Source organism: Tursiops truncatus, chromosome 7, assembly GCF_011762595.2.
Source record: "Tursiops truncatus isolate mTurTru1 chromosome 7, mTurTru1.mat.Y, whole genome shotgun sequence".
Lineage (NCBI taxonomy): Eukaryota > Metazoa > Chordata > Mammalia > Artiodactyla > Delphinidae > Tursiops > Tursiops truncatus.
Genome location: NC_047040.1, coordinates 97,377,428 through 97,401,679, shown reverse-complemented (window position 1 = coordinate 97,401,679; position 24,252 = coordinate 97,377,428). Strand labels below are relative to the sequence as shown.

General features: G+C 45.5%; 1 protein-coding gene and 1 long non-coding RNA gene across 2 annotated transcripts in view; both read left to right on the top strand.

The window, feature by feature from the left end:
• GPR39 (G protein-coupled receptor 39) overlaps positions 1 to 24,252 on the top strand; it is a 233,685-nt gene that overhangs the window by 132,884 nt on the left and 76,549 nt on the right. The gene's annotated exons all lie outside the window — the stretch shown is intronic.
• Positions 3,603 to 19,157, top strand: LOC141279207 (uncharacterized). Its single transcript, XR_012333155.1, has 3 exons — positions 3,603 to 5,837; positions 9,632 to 9,753; positions 19,037 to 19,157. It is a non-coding gene; the product is annotated as an uncharacterized lncRNA (long non-coding RNA).

Sequence of the window (24,252 nt, the reverse complement as noted above, 5' to 3'; positions counted from 1 at the left end):
GAAGCCCTGTTTCTCTACTTTCCAGCTGTTCTCTGCACACTACCACCGTCTGACTCTGGCTTCCTCACTCCACTGAAATGGCTTTGCCCGAAGTTAACCCGCTCCGGGGATTTCAGCCCCAGTCCCCTTTGTTCTTCACAGCACGTTACACTGTTGCTCACTGGTGCTTTGAAGCCATGTCTCCCCGTGACTCTACAGATCCTGTGTCCTGGGTTCATTTGGACTCTCTCAGCTGCATTTCTTGGTTCCTCTTCCTGTGTCCATTCCTTACCAGTTAACGTTTCCCGGGGTCCTGGTCTCAGCCTTATTCTCTTCTAACCCTGAACATCCTCCATTGATTTTATTTTAAAATTTTTATTGGAGTATAGTTGCTTTACAATGTTGTTTTAGTTTCTGCTGTACAGCAAAGTGAATCAGCTATACGTATACGTACGTCCCTTCTTTTTTGGATTTCCTTCCCATTTACGTCACCACAGAGCGTTGAGTAGAGTTCCCTGTGCTATACGGTAGGTTCTCAGTTATCTATTTTATACGTAGTATCAGGAGTTCATATATGTCAATCCCAAGCTCCCAGTTCATCCCACCCACCTCCCTTTTCCCCCTTGGTATCCATATGTTTGTTCTCTACATCTGTGTCTCTATTTCTGCTTTGTAAATAAGATCGTCTATACCAGTTTTTTTCAGATTCCGCATATATGCGTTAGTATACCGTATTTGTTTTTCTCTTTCTGACTTACTTCTCTCTGTATGACAGACTCATCTCCATTGGTGTATCACCCACACCTGGGACTTGAACCCCTCTTTCTCTGCTGTTGACAGGAATCCAGCCCTCTAGCCCCATTTCTATATTGGTCATATCATTGTATGTGTCTCACATTCTAAAAACTGATTTTTCCTAAACAACAAGGTCCTACTGTGTAGCACAGGGAACTGTATTCAATACCTTATAATAACCTATAATGGCAAAGAATCTGAAAAAGAATATATAGATTATATGTAACCAAATCACTTTTGCTGTATACCAGAAACGAATGCAATATTGTAAATCAACTATACTGCAATAAAAAGGAAAAAAAATAATAAACTACGGTTGTTAAACAGTTATCCAAAGCTGTTCCAATAAACCTGATTCTTCCTCTTCTCTCTTAAACCTGCTTTTCCTGCTGAGTCCCACTCTAGGTGAATCATACCTCTACCCTCCCCTTCTCTCAACCCCAGACTTGAGAGTTATACATGTCTCCTCTCCTTGCCTCCCCTGCCGTTAGCAGTGGTCCTGTCCTCTACCCCTTCCGCTGCTGCCCTAGTATATGAACCGTTGTACCTTCCTTCCACCACCCAGATTACTGCGTTCGCCTCCACCTGACCACTCTGCAAACACCTGTGGCTTTCAACCCCCCCTACCGCACATCCAAATCCCTGGGAGAACTTTGAACAATTCGGATACCCGGGACACATCCCAAACCGATTCCGTTAGAATGTCAGGAGGTGGGACCCCGAGGATTCCAACGTGCAGTGAACGTTAAGAGCCATGGCTTTTGTCTCTTCTCCCTCAAATCCATCCTCCGCGCCACCACTGAAGTGTTTTCCTTCAAACTCAAATTGGATTATGTTTGATCCTCTGTTCACACAGATCCTTCAATGACGTTCCACTGCCTTTGGAAAAATTCTTTGGTGTGTTATGCAGCCCTTTTTTGGGCGTGTTGTAAGGACAGCTTTCATGATTGGCCTTGCCTAATTCTCCAGCCCTATCTCGTGTGAGTCCATAAAAGGCGCCTTACCTAGGCCACCCTAATCCACCTCCCGAGGCATCCTTGAGGCTCTCTGCACGTGCAGAGATGTGGTCCTCTGTCCAGAGGGCAAGCTGTCCCTCACCCCACCCCCATCCCATCCCCACCCCAGCTGGCCACCTGCGCTCTCTGTGCCTTGATATCCTATTCAGATGTCATCACTTACACAAAGCCTTCTGGGACACCTTCCCCCCCCACACCCCGCCCCAGGCTAGGTGCCTCCTAGCACCTGGCTTCCTCCACGCCAGCACGTTTCTCCGTCCCACCATTAGGTGAGCCCCTTGATGGCAGAGACTATCTCCCATTTACACAGCACCGAAACCCAGCACACGGTAGGCACTCAGCGTATGGAGAATGAATTCATTCATCCATCTCTAACCTCCTAACAAGCTCATGCAGTAAGGCAGAAAAACAGAGTTGAAAGCTCATTGGGTTGTTCAGGCAAAAGACTTCAAGGTATATACGTTGTTAGGACATTGCTCATCATTACACAAAAAATGGGCACATAACACAAGTGAAAAGACTCCCCGTGGAAGAAGCGGCATCGCTCGATAAAGGCCTGGCAGAGCAGTGTATGCCCCCCCCGGAAGGTGGCCCTGTCCTCTGACCCCGCTGTTATAAAATGGGTCCTGCTACATGAAGTGCACATGTTTGCTCTGATTCCAGAGATGAGGTTAAGATGGAGCTCGTTTTTAAAAGGAGAGTTTAGGGGCTTCCCTGGCGGCGCAGTGGTTGGGAGTCCACCTGCCGATGCAGGGGACACGGGTTCGTGCCCCGGTCCGGGAAGATCCCGCATGCGTGAACCATGGCCACTGAGCCTGCGCGTCTGGAGCGTGTGCTCTGCAACGGGAGAGGCCACAGCAGTGAGAGACCCGCGTACCGCAAAAAATAAAAATTAAAAAAAGGAGAGTTTAGACCATAACGATGCAAACACAGACGCAAAGAAGCACCACTAGCTCAGAACGTGGAGTTTGAAAACAGGCCACATGTTGAGAGTGGGTGACTGTAAACAGATTCTTAATTTTACCAAAGGTCTGTCTGCTATGGTCGTCTTTCAGATGGACGCTTCCCTTAGCACTGAAAATTAGCACCCAGCTTACAAAAGTTCAGGCATGTGAAACTGCTCAGGGGCACACATCTCACTAAGAGAGATCTGGCTGGACCGTGCCTCCACCACCTTGTGAGGGTGGATCTGAGAATCACCAGGAGTTCTCAGAAAGCAGGCAGGGGCCCAGGCTCATCAAGGAAGGATGAAGCCTCGACCCTCTTCCCAAGTTCCCTGGGAGACTCCGAGCTGAGCCACAAGATACAAGTGAGGCTGACCACCATCTAGCTGTGATCAGCCGCCACCCTCCAGCTGTGCTTCTCATCCTCCTTGCTTGTTGGTGTCCCACCTGGGGGAATGTCACAAATCCCCACGCACAGGCCTCACCCCAGGCCAATTAGAGCGTCTCTGGGAGGGGGATGCTGGCACTGGTCATTTTAAAAGTTCCAGGGGTTGGGGGAGGGGAGGGAATTGAACTAAGATCCCACAAGCTGTGCAGTGTGGCAAAACCAAAAAGCTTTGGGGGCTTCCCTGGCGGCGCAGTGGTTGAGGGTCTGCCTGCCGATGCAGGGGACGCGGGTTCGTGCCCCGGTCCGGGAAGATCCCACATGCCGCGGAGCGGCTGGGCCCGTGAGCCATGGCCGCTGAGCCTGCGCGTCCGGAGCCTGTGCTGCGCAACGGGAGAGGCCACAACAGTGGGAGGCCCGCGTACCGCAAAAAAACAACAACAAAAAAACCAAAAAGCTTTGGGGATTCTCATGGTAGCCTGGGGGGTTGAGGGTCACGCCCCTGGCTTCCTGGTTCTCAAACTTGGCCGCATGTTGGCATCACCTGAGGGGCTTCAGCAAGTACCCCGGGCCTGGGTCCTACCTCCAGAGATTCTGCTGTCATCGGTGTGGGATGCAGCCTGGCGTCCCCATCAGGATTTGTAAAAGCTCCCCAGCGATTCTAACATCAAGTGTCGCATCCACGGCTGCCACTCATCCTCCCACAGTCCCTCACGGAGCCCTTTTTACTTTGGGGGAAAAAAATCTATTGCCATGCCAAGACGGGAAACCCAACCTGTCAGGAAGCTATTTACCCTCCCCGCTGACCCAAAGTGGCCGAAGTGGGAGTTCCCCCCGATGAAAGGGATTACCTGCGCTGGAGGGAAAGCAGCAGCGTTCGTTAGTTTACAGATCCAACTCCTTGACAATGAGGGCCCAGCTGCCTTTGCACCAAATGAACGTCCCCAAGTTCCCCAGCTGCCTGAGTGACCCCAATTGCCTCAGAAGGTAGCCACCCCTCCCTGGAAACATGCAGAGTGGCATTACAAATAATAAACGGATACGACTAATGGGCTCAATTATTATAAATTTTGATGTCATCGCTAATGGCATTTCACGCCCTTCTCCTTGCATCCTGTGTTCAAAATAATTTTCTCTTTATGCTACCCTATTAACAGATGTCAAACCTGAGTTAGGGCCTGTCCTGAGTAGGCAGGCTACAGACTCCCACCTCTGCCTCGTCTTCTCTCTGAGGCTTGTGTCAGGTTGGTAGCTATCGGCATCGTTTTGAAGAAAGGCATCTTGCCTTGTCCAAAAAAGGTGCAGGGGGTTCCACTTTCCATCCAGTTTTACCAGCTTAATGCTTCGGGGGTATACTGTCCAACAACTACATGATTCATTGATGAGGATTCTCATATGCAACTTTTTTTTTTTTAATGAACAAACTCAGATCAAGTTTATCTGGGTCTTGAACGTAGGATAGTGGTTCTCAACTTCGGCTACACGTTGGAATCGCTTGGGGAGCTTTAGAAACTATTGATGTCTGTGATCGTCCCTTAGATTCTGATGACATGGTGTGGGGATTGGCTGAGGCAATGGGATGTTTTAGAAGCTTCCCAGGTGATTCCAGTGTTCAGCCGATACCGCTGGTATTTGTCAATAAGAGAGACTGAGAAAAGAAAGGTGAAAGGATACCCATAGAGAAACGTCTCTCGAGTCACAGTCTTCTTAAGGACTCTGTCTATGAAGCAACAGAGGCATTTGTCCCATTTAGAGTCTTTATGAGCACATCCAGTTGGATGAGTTTCCTAGGAGACCAGAGGTAAAGTTAGGCCATAGAGTGTTTCAAAACCAGGAGTGTTTCTTTTCAGTGTTCTTTTATTTCTTAAGAAGTGTTTCCCTAGGGCTGCTGTCCTAAAGTTCTTGCTACTTCTACTCTCCCCCATGACCCACCACCTTTTTGCAATGTTGTTTGGGTAACAGGGATGCAGGAGAAAAAACTCAGTACTATACGGAGGATGGGCCTGGGAGGAGTACACAGGATGCCGTGATGTGTGAGATCCTGAAGGCGCTTAGGATAAATGTTGGGGCCCTACATACTGTGATACCCTCCCAGGTAGACGCTCGTCGGTCACAGTGTATGGTTTTCTCCTCCCTCGGCTTTCCCTCCAATCCCCTTTCCTTTCCGTGAACATCTTCCTGTCCTGTGTTTCATGTCTTCTGAGTCCCCTCCATCCGCGTTCTTTCCTGCCTGCAGAACCCAGAATTTTCTCAGGCAGCGAGCCCAGCACCAGGTGGTACAACTTGGTGAGTCCAAACGGTGGTTATCTACTTGGCTTCTCATTAAAGACACCTGAGGAGTTCTTCAAAAAAACGCTGATACTTGGGCTCCACTCCCAGAAATTCTGATTTAATTGGTCTGGAGTGGGTATTAAAAAATCCCAGGTGATTACAATGTGCAGCCAGGGCTGAGGATCCTTGGTCTAAGGATCCTCTAAGGATCTAATGCAATCATAGTATTTCAGTTGTTGCTCGTGGTTGCTTTGCAGTTGGGCAGATGATTCCGTTTTGGCCGGTGTAACAGGAGGACACAGGGATGGGGGATGGAGGCAATTTAGAAAAAGGTTTCCTTTCCCTTTAAGAAGGGGTGGTCCTTCTTTCTCCTTCCTGGTGTTTGGAGTTGTCGGAGGAGGATGAGGAGGAGGATGAGATGCCTGGAGCCACAGCTATCTTTTGACTGTGAGTATCCATGCCCAGGGCATAGATTTCTATGTCGAGAATTACGAAGTGCAATGTTACAAGGAACCTAGGTCTTAACAAGGTCATGGAGCTGCTAAATCTGTCAAACTGAGAAGCCCTGCTTCCAGGCTTCTTGCTTGCTTTCTAACAGGCCCAGGCCAGAAGCAGACCATGGTCCCAGGCCCGAGTTGTCCAGAGGGGCCTTTGAGAGTATGCCCTGCTCAACACGCACAGCACCTCTGTGACTGTGAAACGCCCCCCGGTTCTGACAAAGACGCCTACGCACCTCTGAGGAGCCTCCAAGACCCGTGCTGGGCAGGCTCCCTGGAGAAGGGCTTGTCTGTTGCTGAGGGCTGAAGGCGGGAATGCAGCCCGTGGAAGTCTGGCCCGTTACTGGTTGTGTGATTTGGGTCAGTCAAACCGGGCGCCTCTGTTTTATCGTCTGTGCGATGGGGTTAACATCTACCTCAGTTTTGTCTATTTCTTGATCTATTCACTCTCTTTTTGCTGCAGTGAGCAAGTGGTAAAGTAATTTAAAAGAATGAGAAGAGAGACGGTGGGTAGGTCTGACGCCTGCTTTAACCGTTGAGATAGCTGGAGCTTTTCCTGTAGTTTGCTCCACCTGGAATCTATCACAATAATTTGAGCGAGAATTGCCGAGTCAGCACGGGCGCCGGGGCCCGTGAAACTGAGCCCTCCCTGTTTCCAGTTCAGCCGGCTGCCGGCTTGAGGGAGGCGTGGAACCCACAGCTGCCTGCTTGCTGCCGGCTCTGCAGAGGCCGTGGCTCAGCCTTGGGGTCACACCTTCCTGGAGGCTGCACCCCGCTTGGGACAGGCACTGTGGTGGGGAGAGGGGGCTGGGGAGCCTGTCAGGGACCGGGTCCTTCAGCTTTAGGGGCCGAGCCCTGGAAGCCAGCGTGGCCTAGATTCAGAGTGCTGACCACGCCCGGGCACCTGCCTTCCCCTAGGGCCGGCTCTCCATTCCACCTTGGGCCTCAAAGCAGGACTGGGGTGTGGGTATCCGACCACTGTCTCCGGTCGGTTCTAAGGGGCCGCACTGAGACTCCCTGGGAGCCAGCCTGCCCTGCCCGCCCAGCCTTTTCATCATTCTTGTTTCCTTATATTCCCTCTAGTGTCTCTAGTTCTGGTCCATATTTATCTTTCGTTTTTTAAATTAATTATTTAAATTGAAGGATAGTTGATTTACAATGTCGTGTTAGTTTCAGGTGTACAGCACAGTGATTCAGTTTTTTATACACACACACATTCTTTTTCAGATTCTTTTCCCTTATAGGTTATTATAAAATATTGAGCAGAGTTCCCTGTGCTATATATATAGTAGATCTTTGTTGGTTATTTTATATATAGTAGTGTGTGTATGCTAATCCCTAACTCCTAATTTATCCTTCCCACCCCCCTTTTCCCTTTGGTAACCATAGTTTGTTTTCTAAGTCTGTGGGGTCTATTTCCGTTTTGTAAATAAGTTCATTTGTATCTTTTTTTTTTTTAGTTCTGATACTTTCCCCTCCTGCCTTTGCTGGGGTTTTGTAGCATCACTTTATCAACCATCCGTTCTTCCCAAAACTTTCAGGCTCTTTCTCAGTAATTCTTTTTCCATCCATTAAAAAATATGTTCAGGTTTCTTCTGTCTCACAGAAAAAAACAACAACAAAAGACAAGACATCCTTCCTCCACCAGTGTTCCCGTCCTTCTCCAGCTGGGTCTCTCCTCTCTTCCATGGAAAGCGTTGTCCAGAATGGTTGGCTGTCCTTGCACACGCCTTCTCCTCTCCACACACAGTAGTGTGGCTTCTCCTTTCCCTACTTCTGAAACAGCCCTCCCAAGGGCACAGTGAACCCTTGTGTTTAAATCCAGAATATTTCTTAAGTCCACTTCCTGAAGCAGTAGACTTGAACCTTCTTGAGGGCAGGGGGTATTGTTTTCCCAGAGCCTCATCATAGTTGTAGTAAACATTTACTGCAGGTGTTACCCACCGGGCTTCTCAGAGTCCTTAATCAATAGAAATGGATAAGAGGCCAAACAAGAAATTCAGGCAAGGCTTTATTGGGGCCCCTGCTGTAGCAGGGTGGGGGAGCGAGAACCAACAACGGGTTCCCTTGCTCGCTCCCTGAGGGGGGGCGAGCTGGATCCTTATATGCAGTGAGGGTAGGAGTGTGTCCAGGGGCCGGGCCAGAGGGGGTCTGCCCACCCCTTTGGTGGTGTGTGTGCAGGGGGCATGTGCAGTACCCTGCTTTTGTTCCCAGGTCCTCAGAAGTGGCAGTTGAATTTTTGGTCTTTTTGTATCTTGTTGTCCATCATTTGCCCAACGGTGCATGCACACACAGCAGTTATTTTTAGTCTCTTATAGTTTCTTTGTATTTTGTTGATCAGTGAGACATTTGTCCAGGTACAGGCACTGCAGCAAATGGTCCCAGGTCCCAGCCTGTCTCACAAGCACCAAAGGGCAGGCTTTCTGCTCACTGGGTGCTGTGTGCTTTGTGAGTGGAAGCTCAAAAATGTTTGCTGAATGAATGAATGAATTTTGCCCAAATAATCTTAAGTAGGCACTTTAAATTCCCACTACCCCACGCACCCCCATTCCATTCTCTACATCCCCCTTTTATTTTCCCAATAAGAAATGTTTAAACAAAGACTGTCTTCCTAGTGTCCAAATTTGAGCTAACTTCTGAATGGACATCTTGCACAGACAATGTGAATCTACCCTGTGACTGAGCAGATGAGGTACCTTTGGAGTGCCTGTCCACAGAAGAGTCGCATCTTGGTATTTAAATTCAGGATGGTTAAATTAACATCACTCTGCCATGAAAATTTGATCACTCTGGTTGTAGTCAGGTTAAAAAAAAAATTTAAACTCTATAACGCAAGCCCTCTCTGCAGTTTGTGAGAGTAGCAAATCAGGGGTTAAAAAAAAAATCATCTCAGGGTCCTAGAATAAATATCTTTGCATGGGAAGAACAACTCTAAAGAGAAGCAGGTAGACTGAGTGGGCGATTGAAATCAAACAGTTGGGCGTCTTAAGTGAAGTTTCATTACCCTTGTCCTTGGATGTAAGTGACTGTAAACGCGGGCTAGGAAGAGAGGAGTGGGGTCTTAATCAGTGGATGCTCGGGGCTTGGGGGGGGGCTTACTAACTGCATGGTTGGGGGTGGGGGAGTGTAGGCAGCACCTCAGCAATGGTAACAGAGGCCTGGTTTTCAAACAACTTTCAGTCTCTTTTTGAGAAGACGAAATGAAGCCCGTGAAGAGCAGAGCATGTGATGCGAGTCAGTATAATTAAGTGCTAAATCATGGCACAGATGCTAAATGCTGGCCGATCCCAGATGAGAAGATCTACGAGTCCTGCAGAGGAATAGCCTGCAAACTCCTGGGGAGGATGAAGACTTGGCCTTGAGGCTTGAGGGCTGGGAGAAGCTCCAAGGGCTGGACACGTCAAAATGACAAGTGAGGGGTGGTGGGCGGGTACCTAGAGTCATAAACGCTAAATCCTTCCCCAGCTTCTCCCTGGCCAGAACTCAGTCCACAAATCCCTGGGGGGAGCTTGTGTGTGTTTCTGGCCTTCAGCCTTCCTGGCTACCTCGGGGTACCTTTCTTTCCTGCCCTGCCTTCCATGGTGCCTGGTATGGGCTACTCTGGTGACCTCAGATCTTCCAACCTGGATGGGCTCATATAGACCTTTCTGCCCTTTGCTTCAGCTGCCCCCAAGCCATGCTGGCCACCTGTGTCAGCACCTCTTTCTCTGAACCCGCTGGTGACGATAAGTCTTTTCTCCGTAGGACAAGTCCCCCAGGGGCTGGATGTACAAAGGAGAATCAGCACCAGCTTATGGATTTGCTCTTCCCTCTGACTCCCAGCCTAACCGTCCAGATCAAACTGGGACACCACAGTGGCCCCATAGGTTCGTTGTTTTTCCTGAGAGCCTTTTATTAGTTAAAGCTCTTTGGGTTGCAAGAGAGACAGAACTCATTCTAAGCCAGATTTAAAATAGAAGTTCACGTCTGGCTGATTCAAGGATCCCAGGTGTGTATAGGAGGCTGCTTTTTATCGGACACAATTCTCTCGGGCTGTTTGCCGAGGTGGAAGCAAGGATGGCCACCACCAACAGAAGGCTTCGACTCTGCCAGTTAGCTGTCCTGCCCGAACAGTCTTTTCCTCATGGTCCTGGGGAAGAAACCATAGAATTGCTTGGGTTTTGTCTGCCTTGTCTCAACCCAGCCCTGAATCATTTTGGCCAAGGAAGTGAAATTCCGTCCCTGACCAGGACTGGGTCACCATGCCCAGTGGAGATGGACTCAGGTCAAGGTGGTTCCCTAGGTGGAAGATGTGGGTTCTGTCACCAGAAGGAAGGCCCAAAATGGCATCCACTATAGAACTGAAATGGGGGCCTTTTCTCCCACCAGCCCAAGAGAGGGCTGTTAGGTCTAGTCATTGGTCCCCTACTGCCCACATGTAAGGCTGTAGCTTCACCTCTTCCTCTCACTCACCCTTCAGAAATGCTCAGAGGCAGGTCTGAGGTTTCCAGACAGGAAGTGCACTCTAGCTAAGGCACAGAGACAGATTATGTTGGGAAATTCGGAAAATGAGGTTATTTTCGAAGATTTTGGAGGAACTTCAAAAGCCTCTATCTCTTCCTCTTTCCTATGCCTCCCACCCCTCCACCCCTTCCGTGGCAGTAGCTAACCATGGAAGCTTTTGTGATCACCCAGTTCACTGCTGGTTTCTCCTTTTGTTGAGTGACACCTTGGATTCCCAAATAAAAAAAGCAGTCGAGGAGGTTTCAGAGTGACGTGGAAAGAGAGGGAAGGAGAGAGGGCCAGGCATTTTCAAGCAGAACATTTGTACGAGGACAGAGTGCCAAGCTCTCGGCAAGGTTGGCAGACAGGCCCTCTGGCAGGCAGAGTGACAAGAAGGTAATTAGAAGCACTTGCCACTTAGCATTGAGGCAGACATGGGAGCCAAGATGGAAGCAGCGCCTGGATGATACAGCTTGGGGGGTGATGAATCGGGAGACTGGGATTGACATATATACACTAATACGTAGAAAATGGGTAACTAATTAGAACCTGCTGTATAAAAAAATTCAAAAAAAAAAGATAAATTACTTTCTGCTCTTCCTTTGCACTTCAAGATCCATCCCTCTGGGTTCCTCCCCTCTGATGGATGGATGGATGGATGGATTGATTGACAAGCTCAGTGGGCAAGGAGAGGATTCCGTATCCCAGAATGGCTGTGTTAGGGGGATTCTCTGAAGCTAATTGAATGCGAATGTCAGTTACCACTGATAGAGGGGAAGAAAAGAACTAACTTTGAGGGAACTTTCAGGAGCTGAGAGAAAACCCAAAGAAGCCTCTTGAATTTCAATCCAACATCTTTGGAGCCCCAGCAAAAGCCAATGAAACACCAGGTTTTAATTACTTTTCAAAGTATTTATTGCTTTTCTGTAATCAAGCAATTCAAAACTATAGAGCTATAAAATTTTAATTGGCAAAAGTTGGATATTTTATATGCTACTGTTTTATTCTATCATGAACATTGTAAACCAATGCCATTTTTGAAAGTCATAAGTGGCTATCTCATAGTCCAGATAAGGATATGCCATCCTGCATATTGAAACATTTCTCTCTCTCTGGTCATTTCAGTTGCTTCGAATGTCTTCCTATCTGTTGTTTTAGCTCACATTCCTATAGCGGTGAAGAGCTCTGTTTATTCATTCTTGCCAGCATCAAATATTATTTTACAAATCTGTTGCCAACTTGATAGGCAAAATGGCCTCTCTTTCATTCACATATCTTTGATTACTAATTAGGATAAATCTTGTTTTGCATGTTTATTAGTCATTTGTATTTCAACTTCTGAAAATCACCTTTATGCTCTTTGCGTACTTGTTTTTTTGCTTTTGAATTTAATTTTTTATACTATTTTTTAATAAATTTCTTAATTTTTGTTTTTGGCTGCGTTGGGTCTTCATCGCTGTGCGGGGGCTTTCTACAGTTGCGGCGAGCAGGGGCTACTCTTCCTGTAGTGCGCGGGCTTCTCATTGCAATGGCTTCTCTTGTTGCGGTATGCTCTTTGCATACTTTTCTTAATGGTTAACAGGATATTTATAAAGATTTTTATATACTTATATATGACAGGTATTACAATATCCTTTATTAGATTTGTTGCTAACATTTTATTCTTTTTAAAACTTTTGGAGATGTAACTGTATTTTCTGATACCATTGTTTAATGATTGATTTCTTTTTTGGAGAGTAGTATATTCGTGTGGTTTAAGATTTGACAATACTAAAGGACATTCATTCAGTGAGGTGTCTCCTCTCCAAACTTGCCCTCTGTCACCTCCTGAAATCACTCACTGTTGCCAATATCTAGACTTTTTTCTACATATTACATATTTATAAATTTCTGTATTCTTTTTTATACAAATGATAAAGTAATATCTGTACTCTTCCAAAACATTTTTTTCCTCTTAGATTTTGGATTTTCATTTTTTCTATCAGTACATGAGGAGTTTCCTTATTCTTTTTATGGCAACCTAGTATTCCACTGAATGATTTATGGTAGTTTTTAAAAAAAATTTTCATACAATTTTTAAAGGACTGTAAACTCCATTTACAGTCATTACAAAATATTGGCTATGTTCTCCATGTTGTACAATACGTCCTTGTAGCCTATCTTACACCTGATAGTTTGTAGCTCTCACTCCCCCTCCCCTATATTGCCTCCTCACTGATAACCTCTAATTTGTTCTCTGTGAGTCTGCTTCTTTTTTGTTATATTCACTAGTTTGTTGTATTTTTTAGATTCACTTTGGAAAATATTATGGTCGATTTTTGACCAGAAAAAGTCTTGAAGGGTTTTACAGACAGATGTATCTTTTCATTTATAATTTTATCCTTTTTTTTTTAATGCTTAAAATTTCTCCTCCACCCTGCAATCACTTAAACACTCATTTGTGTTTTCTTCCTGTGTGGTTTTAAATTAGACTTTTTATTTTAACATGAATGGAGATTCTCATGCAGTTGTAGAAGATAATACAGAGAGATCCCTTGTACCCTATACCCAGTTTTCCTCAGTGGTAACATCTTGTAACACTATGATAAAATGTCACAACTAGGATGTTGACATGGATAATTAAGAGCGTTTCTGTCACCTTAAGGATCCCTCGTGTTGTTCTAATACAGCCACAGCTACTTCCAGCTCACTCACCCCACCCTGTACTTAACCCCTGACAGCTACTGATCTGTTCTCCATTCCTGTAAGGTTATCATTTTAAGATTGTTGTGTAAATGGAGTCATACCGTATGTGATCTTTTGGGATTTGCTTTTTTCACTCAGCATACTTCTCTGGAGATTCAGCAAGGTTGCCGTATGTATTAATGCTACGTTTCCTTTCATTCCTGAATGTATTCCATTGTATGGATATACCACAGTGTGGGTAACCATTCACCCATCGAAAGACATCTGCGTTGTTTCCAGTTTGGGGCTATTATGAATGAAGCTGCTGTAAACATTTGTTTACAGGTTTTTGTGTAAACATAGGTTTTCATTTTTCTGAGATAAATGCCCAAGAGTATAACTGCTGTGTTGCGTTGGAGTTGCATGTTTATTTTTTGAGAAACTGTCAAACTGTTTTCCAGACCGGCTGTACCATTTTCCATTCCAACCAGCAATGCATGATGATCCAGTTCCCTGCATCCTCAGTAGCATTTGGTGTTGTCATTATTTTTTATTTTAGACATTCTGATAGCTATGTAGTGATACCTCATTATGGTTTTAATTTGCATTTCCCTGAAGGCTAATGATATTAAACCTCTTTCGTGTGCTTATTTGCCATGTGTATATCCTTTATGTCTTTTGCCCATTTTCTAATTGGACTGTTTGGTTTTTTACTATTGAGTTTTAAGAGTTCTCTATATATTCTATATGATTAGCCCTTTATTGGATTTGTGGTTTGAAAATATTTTCTCCCAGTCTGTAGGTTGTCTTTTCATTCTCATAAAGCAAAAGTTTTTAATTTTGATGAGGTGCAATTTATCAGTTTTTCCTTTTATAGATTGTGATTTTGGTGCCAAAAGTCAGCCTAGTCCTAGCGCTTACAGATTTTATTTTTTCTAAAAGGTTTACAGTTTTACATTTAAGTCTCTGATCCACTTTGAGGTAATTGTGTAAGGTGTGAAGTATAAGGCAGAATGTTTTGGTTTTTGTTTGCCTATGATGTCCATTTGCTCTGGCACCATTTGTCAAAAAGATGATATTTCTCCGTTGAATTGTTCTTGCACCTTTGCCAAAAATCTGTTGGGCATATTTGTATGGGTTTATTTTTCTGTTTCTTCTCTTATGTCCCATTGATCTTATGTGGCTACTGCCAATACCACACAGGCTTGATTGTTGTAATTATTTAAGTCTCGGGATCAGACAAAAGTCCACCCACTGTCTTATTTTTCAAAATTGTTTTTAGATATTCTAGTTCTTTTGCCTCTGCATAAAAATATGCTAATAATTTTGTGTATATCCTGTTTGTGGGGATTTTGAAAAGAATTGCATCCACTCTGTGTATCATTTTGAGGAGAATTGACGTCCGTGCTATTTGAATCTTCCAGTTTGTGAACATAGTGTGTCTCTCCATTCATTTAGATCTCCTTTGATTTCTTTCATTAGCATTGTATAGTTCTCAGCACACAAGTCTTATAGGTGTTTCATTAGATTAACATCAGAGTATTTAATTTCTTTGCGTGATTGGAGGTGGTATTGTCTTTTAAATTTTGGTTTCCACATGTTCATTATTAGTATGCAGAAGTATAATTGACTTGTGTCTATGTGTGTTGCACTTGTATCCTGTGACCTTGCTGAACTCGCTTATTCTAGATTTTTTTTTTGATTCCTTGAAATTTTCTACGTAAGCAATCATGTCCCTGCAAATAGGGACAGTTTTAATTCTTCATTTCCAATCTATATGCCTTTTATTTCCTTGCCTTGTATTTTTGCCGTGGTCATAACTTCCAGCATTATGTGGAGTAAGAATGGTTGAGAACAGACATTCTTGTCTTGTTCGCCATTTTAGAAGGAAGGCATTCATTCTTTCACCATCAGTGAGAGCTATAGGGTGTTTTTTGTATTCTCTTCATTTAGTTGGGGGTAATTCTGCTCTATTTCTATTTATCTAACATTTTTTATCATGAATGGGTATTGGATTTTGTCAGATGCCTTTTTTGCATCAAAGGATATGATCATGTGATTTTTCATCTTTAACCTATTGATATGGTGGATCACACTAATTGATTTCAAATATTCAATCAACCTTGCATCCCTGGAATGAAACTTACTGGTCATGGTGTATAATTTAAGTCTATTGCTGAATTCTATTTGCTAATATTTTGTTAAAAGATATTTACATCTATATTACATGACGATTATTGGTCTGTAGGTTTAGGTTTTGTTTGGTGCTGTCTTTGATTTTGGTATCGGGGTGATATATCACAAAATGAATTGGGAAGTGTTCCATCCTCTTCTCTTCCCTTTGGAAAAGACTGTGTAGAATTGCTGTTAATTCTTCTTTAAACATTTAGTGAAATTCTCCAGTGAAATCATGTGGGCGTGTAGATTTCTTTTTGGAAGGCTTTTAAAATTACAAATTTAATTTCCTTGAAAGTTATTAGGACTACTAAAATAATCTATTTCACCTTAGGGGAGTTGTGGTAGTTTGTGTTTGCTGAGGAATTGGCCTGTTTCATCTGAGTTGTTAACTGTATCGTGTAGAGTTGCTTACAGTGTTCTCTTCATTTCCATTGATGGCTGCAAAGTCTGTAATAATATCCCGTTTCATTCCTGGTGTTGGTAGTTTGTGCTTTCCAATTTTTCTTTTGTTAGACTTGCTATTAATTATTGAGAGGGGGTGTTGAAGTCTCAAAGTATAACTCTGAACTTGTATATTTCTCCTTTTAGTTCTACCATTTTTTGCTTCACCTATTTTGCTGTTAGCTGCTGGTAGACATTTTGATTATATTAGGAGGTGGTCTATTAGATTTAGTTGACTAAAACTTGAATTTTCGTTTTATTTTCACTGTATTGCAAACACTTTTTGGAATCTGTCCAGAAATTATGTAATGTTTTTCCTCCGGTTTATCCTGAAATAAGGCCTCCTTTAGCATAAAGCACATTTTATTTCTTAATTGTTCTTAGTTAATATTCAACGTTCCAAGAGGGGAATGAAGTGGCTGAGTTCTGTGACAAGACCTAAGGGTTACATGATACTGGGATAATTGGTTGTGAAACGCATAGAGTTTCAGTCTGCTACTAAAACATTAGCTTTATTCCTTTTAGGTAAAAATAAATTAATAAGTAAGCTTCTGTTGATTCAGAGCTTTCGGAAATCGTGAGTTTTACAAAAGATGATGTTAGCAAAATGCTTTAAAATACGGGATTTAGTGGCAAAGTTCGGGCTTTGATCCCTGTTACACTTGTTACCTGTGTGGTTACGGAACGGTTGTGTAAAGGCCCTAATACCTGTGAAATGGGAATGAAACCTTTCAGGATTGTTTTAAGGATCCAGTGAGTAACCTAGTGCCTAGCACTCACTAAATGTTTCTATTGCCTTAGTTGGAAAAAGGAATAGGACTAATGAGTTTGGGATTGGCTTTACTTTCAGTCCTGAAAAGTTTTCTCACTATAGGAACTGTTTCCTTTCAGTTGGCATGGATTCATTCTGTTGCTTAGAAGACATTGAGCAGGAAGGTGTAGGTGGCTAGGAGTAGTCAGTCGACTTCACCGGTTCATGTTTCTCTGTGGGTCAGAAACACTGTCTTTAGAAAGTGAAAGCATGTTTACTTGTATATTTCATCACACTAACTGGCCTGTTTCATGGTGCAGAGAATCTGCCAATCTGCCTGTTTCACTGGGTACAGCTTAGTCACTGAGACGTTCAACCATGTCCCAAGCCAGGTATTAGAATCAAATGCAGGGTGGGGTATCCAAATTCAGCTTTGTAATATTCCTTCTGATCAGGCATGTTGAAAATTAGCAGCAAAACCGACCTCTCCTTTAAAGTAGTATAAAGATTTTTTTTAGAAAACCAACAATGGTAGTGGTTGGGAAAAGCTCTGAGGCAGAGCAGTTTTTATGAAGAGTCGCTGAATATCTCAGTTTTGCAGTGAGTTTTTCTCTGTGGGTTTCATTTTGTTAAATCACCTTGATTTAACAGGAGACCAGGAGACAAAAGGAAGAAAGCCCAGTTGGCAGGAAATCTCTGAATCCTCTATTAGGTATTTGTTTTCATTGGACGCAATACTCAGTTGGGAGTCATCATAGGGTTATCAGGAATTTTTTTTTAACATCTTTATTGGAGTATAATTGCTTTACAATGGTGTGTTAGTTTCTGCTGTATAACCAAGTGAATCAGCTTTACATATACATATATCCCCATATCCCCTCCCTCTTGCGTCTCCCTCCCTCCCACCCTCCCTATCCCACCCCTCTAGGTGGTCACAAAGCACCGAGCTGATCTCCCTGTGCTATGCGGCTGCTTCCCACTAGCTATCTATTTTACATTTGGTAGTGTATATATATGTCCATGCCACTCTCTTACTTGGTCCCAGCTTACCCTTCCCCCTCCCCGTGTCCTCAAGTCCATTCTCTATGTCTTCGTCTTTAGGAATTTTTTTTTAAGGGGAGAACGACCTTGGTTAATTGTGGCAAAACACGTAATAGGTCCAGGGGTTCCAGAAGCCATGTGATGGCTTTGTAAGGCCTTACACGTATCTTAAAATATTACTTGGGGACCAAAACACACCCTTTGGCTGGCGACCTCATTATCTTTACTCATACCCATTTCCCTACCCTTCTCTATTGCTCTCCATATCAAAGTCCAAGAAACTAGAATTAAATGTCTGAGGAAGACGTGCCTCAGCCCCGAGGACCTGACTCCCAGTATTCATAGGGGAATGTGTTTTCTTTTAAAAAAATTGCAGTATAGTTGATTTACAATGTATTAGTTTCAGGTGTAGAGCACAGTGATTCAGTATTTTTGCAGATTATACTCCATTATAAGCTATTACAAGATAATGGCTATAATCCCCTGGGCTATACAATATATCCTTGTTGCTCATCTAGCTTATGTATAGTAGTTTGTGTGTGTTAATCCCATACCCCTCGTTTGTCCTTCTCCCCTTTGGTAACCACATGTTAGTTTTCTGTATCTGAATCTGTTTGTCTTTTGCATATACACTCATTTGTATTATTTTTCAGATTTCACATATGAGTGATATCATACAGTATTTGTCTTTCTCTGTCTTATTTCACTAAGCATAATATTCTCTAGATCCATCCACTTCGCTGCAAATGGCAGAATTTTTTTTTTGCTGCTGAGTAGTATTCTGCTTTGTGTGTGTGTGTGTGTGTGTGTATATATATACAAATACACACCACATCTTTATCCATTTGTCTGTTGATGGGCACTTGGGTTGCTTCTATGTCTTGACGATTGCAAATAGTGCTGTTATGAACATTAGGATGCGTGTATCTTTTCAGATTAGTGTTTTCATTTTTTCCGGATATATACCCACGGGTGGAAATGCTGGATCATTTGGTAGTTCTGGTTTTATTTTTTTGAGGACCCTTCATACTGTTTTCCATGGCGGCTGCACCAATTTGCATTCCTGCCAACAGTGTACAAGGGTTCCCTTTTCTCCACATCCTTGCCAACATTTGTGATGTGTAGACTTTTTGATGATGGCCATTCTGACAGGTGTGAGGTGATAGCTCATTGTTTTGATTCGCATTTCTGATGATTAGCGATGTTGAGCATCTTTTCATGTGCCTATTAGCCATCCGTATGTCTTCTTTGGAAAACTGTCTAGTCAGGTCTTCTGCAGGGAAATGCAGTTAGGATCACTAGGAGGGAGGCCCTTAGGCCCAAGGGCAAGAGAAATTGATTCCCCAGCAAACTGGAGGGAGGTAAACATATTTTGAAAAAACCAAACTGTTTTTCAAAGCTGCCCTCTTCAGGGAAGGAATTACCCCATCAAGAAGCTTTTATTAAGTGACTAATGAAGTCTGGTGCTCCCGGGGCCCATCTTCCTGTGGGAGTGATTCTTTTTTTTAAACTACTTATCCAAATAAGAACGTGTGGGGCCTGAACTTCAGTTTTACTGAACTCTTATATGACTGTGGCGTTATTTACTGTAGGTGTTTCAAAAAAACGAAAAGGATTCCAACAACTAAGGCAGATGGCGCAGTGGTTAGGAGACAGACTGCTGACTCGCTTTGCTTGCTTTCTCTGGAATCACCTGGCAGACATCTGAGCAGGTGATTAAATAACAGGTGCGCTGGGGACGGGGCCAGCCCTCTGTGCACATGGCCTGTTACACATTCATCTGCAGGTAGCCGTGCCTGGGTGAGTCAGCTACAGGTGATGAGCGTGGAGGAGAAGGTGAGTGGGGCTTCCTGCAGTCACCCCCGACGGCCCATACTGCTTGGGGGAGGGAACCTGCAGCAAAGAGCCTGCCTGTAGATTTGAATAAAACCCCATTCCCGCCTGAGTGACAGACTTCAGTGTTAAACATCCTAGTGAGCTGGGGATTTTCAGTTCATGATTCTATGTGGAAGAAATTGCACAATATAATTCTTAAGTGATTTGCAATCTGCCTTTCAGGTAGGTTTTATTTCAGTTGTGCGTGAAACCTAGTCTCAGAGCCGCTCGTGGGAGCCATGGAGTCTTCGCTGGCTCTGTTCTCCAGCTCAGGCTAGGGCTGGGGAAGAACAATGTAGACAAGTGGCAGGACTTGGCCAGCTCACCCTTGGAGCGTCACAGAGCCAAGGAGATTGTGAGCAGTGCTTGAGGTCAGGTTAGCCAAGCTCGAGGCTGGGAGCCCAATTGGCCGGGACTCCCAGCAGCAGGAGTGATAACGGCTGGCTGACAGCGTCTCCCCAGCTCTGCAGGGTTCTTACACCTCTCTCTGAACTCCCTACTTAAAGTAGTACTTTCCCAACTGTGGGTTGCAGCCCAGTGGTGAATTGTGAAATTGATTTAGTGGTTTCCAACAAGTATTAGAAAAAAGGAAAATTGAAGAAAGGGTCAGAATTCTTCACAAGTATTACAGACTGTTTCCTCAAGTGTAGTCAGGCATGCCAGGTGTTTGTTTACTAGGTAATAAGATAAAATGTATCCCTTTACTGTGGGTCAGAAGTTTTAAAATTACTGGACTTCTTAGCAATCACTTCCTCCTATAGGAGATCCCCACAACATACACCTCTCAAAAAGAAGGGTTGCCAGTCCCCCAAAGTTGGGCACATTTAATCTACCTTTAAAAGAAAGAGAGTGTTGGGCTTCCCTGATGGCGCAGTGGTTGAGAGTCCGCCTGCCGATGCCGGGGACACGGCTTCGTGCCCTGGTCCGGGGCACGAAAAGAAAGAGACTGTTTTAAGAACACTAGTCAACCTGCCAGGTAAGGTTAATGTCCTTCTGGTGCCTTCTGAATTCAGAAAGGCTGAGTGAGGGGGGAGACAGAGGGTTTGGGAACATCTCAGCTGTGCAACAAACCACCCCAGAGCTTAGTGGCTAATGAAGCCTGGGCCCATCTTATTTTGCCGAGAAATTAGATGGGTTAAGAATCAGGACAGGACACCTCAGGGATGGCTTATCTCTATTCCTTAATGTCTGAGACCTTGGGCAGGAAGACGTGATGACCAGAGGTGACCTGACCCCTGGGGGTTGGAATCACCTGGAGGGATCTTCATCCACACATCTGTTACCCAGCCCAACTTGGGGAAGGAAAGTGCAGTGTTTATTTCAGGGTGCCAAGCAAGGAGTCCAGGGCAGCTGGTGCTCAAAACACTGAAATCCCTGAAGGGTTTTAGGAAAGCCTTTTGAAAGGCCAGGTGAGGGAGGGGGTCATGGGGTATGTGATCGCTGGTGCAGAATTCTCTCGATTGGTTGATGGTGAGGTAACAGGGTGGTGTCACGGGTTAACGGGATCAATCCTTAGGCGCCAGGAGGTCCGGAGGCTACTTGCTCATGATCATCGAGTAATTAATTTTTTCCATTTGGTGGTGGACTTACCTCTGTAAAACAGCTTAGGACAGTGCATCAGATACTGCTATCTAAGGACTTTAGAGAGGAGCTACAGCAGAGGATATGGGGAAGGAGTCTGTCCCAGGAAGGTCCTGCTCTGTATCTAGCAGTAACGCTCCCTGTCAGCAGGACCTCAGTCGAGGCTGCTAACCAGAGCCCTGCAGTGGCCTCTCTGTGCAGGCAGAACCTATGTGGCCTTTTCACATCTGGCCTCAGAGCTCACTGTTGGGCCTTCTCATAGTTACAGGTGAGTCACTGGGGGGGAAAGACACAGCCCACACCTTTCCAGGGAGAAAGTGACCCAAAAAATTGTGAATACGTTTTTAAACTGCCACAGCTCTTTGAGATATTTTGGGGGGAGGGTGATGAAGTTTAGTGGCCTTTGAAGGAAAGGCTGTACTTGATTGAACACGGAGGGACAGCACCCATCAGTCCTCTTACTGGCTTGTACTGCTCACCGCACGACAGGTCAGTAAATCAAGAGACGAGTTGCTGGGGCAAGCAGTAGAGACTTTTATTCGGAAAGCCAGCAGACCGAGAAGTTGGTGGACTAGTGTCCCAAAGAACCATCTTACCCAAGTTAGAATTCAGCCTTCTTTTCTACTAAAAGGGGAGGGGGTGTGGCTCATTGTTGCAAACTTCTGGGTGCCAGAATCCTTTGTTCTTGCAGCTGTCCCTGTAGGTCAGGTCAGGACAGGATGTTCTGTGAACCTCCAACATAACAAGTATTATTCTCTGTTCTGCAACTTTTTCTCTCTATATGAATAGACAAGTGTTACACCTTTAAAGGGTAGAGCCTTGAGAATGGGCTATCCTGTATATTTCAGGCTCTAGGCAACATTCTTTTACAGAAGGTGCAGAGCCAGAATGACTAAGCACAGGCAACAGCACAGAAGGGTTAGAGCTAAAGGAATAGATTCCACGTGGAGTCAGGGTGGTTCTTCTCTGTTACAGTCCCAGGTCGGAGGGCACGCGGCCTCTGTGCAGAAGGAAAGGGGCGTGGTGGCTAGAATGGAGTCCCTGCAGACAGAGAGCTGCAATCAGAGAACAATTTACTTTTGAAATGCTAGAGGAGAGGCGTCCTCTGGAAGGCCCGAGAATTACTCTCCAAGGCAAACAGACTGTTAGAAAGCATTTAGCTAATTACTAGACAAACCAGTCAGGAACAACCACAGCTGAAGGCAGCCCCGTGTGCTAGCCACTGATTAGTCCCTACAGAGAGGAACATTCTGAAGTAAGAGGTGGTATAGACCATACCTAGGGCTTTATTCCCTTTCCAGAAAAGCCTGAGATCTACCCAGACGGGGGAAGGTGGAGCTCAGAGGCAGGAGGGTTGGGTCTGAGATTCTCTGCCCCATTCTGGAGGCAGCCTAGTCTGCTTGGTTCTGCTCAGGAGGGGAGGGCCCTTTAAGTCCCCAGTCCTTTCAGAAGAAAAATGGTAACATTTCAAAAGGGAAGGTCAAAGGATTGGGGGACTCAGCCACTTGCACAGGCCTCTAAGAAACAGCAACCTATTTTGAAAAACAGACAGGCTTTCATGCAAATGAGGCTTTCAGAGGCAATTTGATAGCAAATGGGATGCCTATTACACGATTAGCAAACAGTGTTTGCTTTCCCAAGCTGGAATAATCCTCTTAATCTAGCTGCATTCATTTGGATAATCGGCAAAATCGTGTTTGTGGACTTTTAATGACAGTAGAGACAAGTTGCGGAGAGACTCCGATTTCCACAGATCTCAAAAACCTGTCAGTAACTTGAGCTGGGCACGGTGGTGGCCACTGATGGCAGGGGCTGCCCTGGGTCCTGCTGTCAGGGTGGGGCGGGGTGGGGGGAGGCCATTCATACGCTCCCTGAGAGGACTCGACACAAAATACACCAGTGTTTTTGCACTGTTTTGGTATCTCGACACTTTTTAACATACAGGGAGCTCCTGTGTGAATAAGTAAATAATACATCGGGGACGGTCTCAACCTTCCAGAGGTACTGCACCCCACCGCGTTCCCTAGCTACTTCTGTGTCCTCCTGGGGCCCTGGGAGAGGGGTCACACCCCATCCCCAGCCAGGATCACTGGGGTCTCTGTCCCCTGGGCTTTTCCCCTAACTCTCCCTCTCCCCCTTTCTCCGGGAACTTTGGGGCTCTCCTACAGCCCCTGGAAGGGAGTCACCCTGCTCACATGGGTTCTTGCCCCTCCCGAGGCAGCCCCTATTTGGCGGAGCCAGAGCCTGTGGCCAAGGCCACATAAATCAAAGCGCAGGGATTTATTCCCTCCAGGCCTTAGGGTGATTGATAGGAGGTGCACTGGGGCACACTTCCCAAAGTTGCCTATAGTGGTTTTCCCTGCTGTGGTCTGCATCTGAGGAACTGGCCGGGGAGGCAGGGCTGTATCCCTGGGCACCACCGCCAGTGCCCTTGATGCTCTCTGATGCTCTCGGGAGGGCCTCTCCCCCCTCCCCTTCTCCTTCCTCTCTTTCCCCTCCCCCTCCTGCGTGGGACACCAGCTGGTGGTCCTGTGCAGAATGGCGGGGGGGGGGGTGGGGGGGGTCAGGGCGCACAGGACAGCGGCTGAAGCTGGAGGACCGGACACGCGGGGCAAGGGTGGAGCCCTTCTCCAGGGTCCACAGAGGGCTGGATTTGGAGATGCATTTCAGGGCGTGATCAAGCCACTACCACTTTGCTCTCCTGGGTCCCCCAAGGTGGGGTCTCCCGCGTTGGGCTTCAGTTGCTTTTATTTTGGGGTGGGGGAGGGGCAGAAGAGCGAACTCTGGCTCCTCGATGGTTTTTTAAATGACCCTCTCGGAGGGACCCATTCCACCGCGAAATTTCATTAATGTGCGCAGTAGTGCGCTTTGATTCGCGGCTAATGCCGCTGGTGGGAAACTGTAGCCTCTGCTGCGAGAGCACATCGGCTTGAGCAAACACGTATGTTAATAACGCTGATGTAGCGTTTGGTGTTCCTGAAAGATGGTAGCATGTCCGTACTGTCTGCGCCAACACTTACAGATGGGAGGGAACGACAAAAAAATAAAGCCATCCACTTGCAACATCTGTAGCCAGTATTTATAGATGGGAGCAATCTGTTGGTGATTCCAGTGGACCCACCCAGATGCCGCGCCCTGCGTTATTCAGTGAGCTCCACCGCAGGACCATCTAGTGTGGAGGCGAACTGGGGCATCTGAGTTTTGACGGGCATGCTGGCTTACTAAGGGGTTGCTCCTGGCCTGTCATCTCCTCCTTAGGACGAACTTGATGTACCGTCTGCTGTCCGCTGTGTTGGTGGCGCCCCTGAGGACTCACCCAGCTGAAGCACCCCGAAAGGGATTCCTTGGAAGT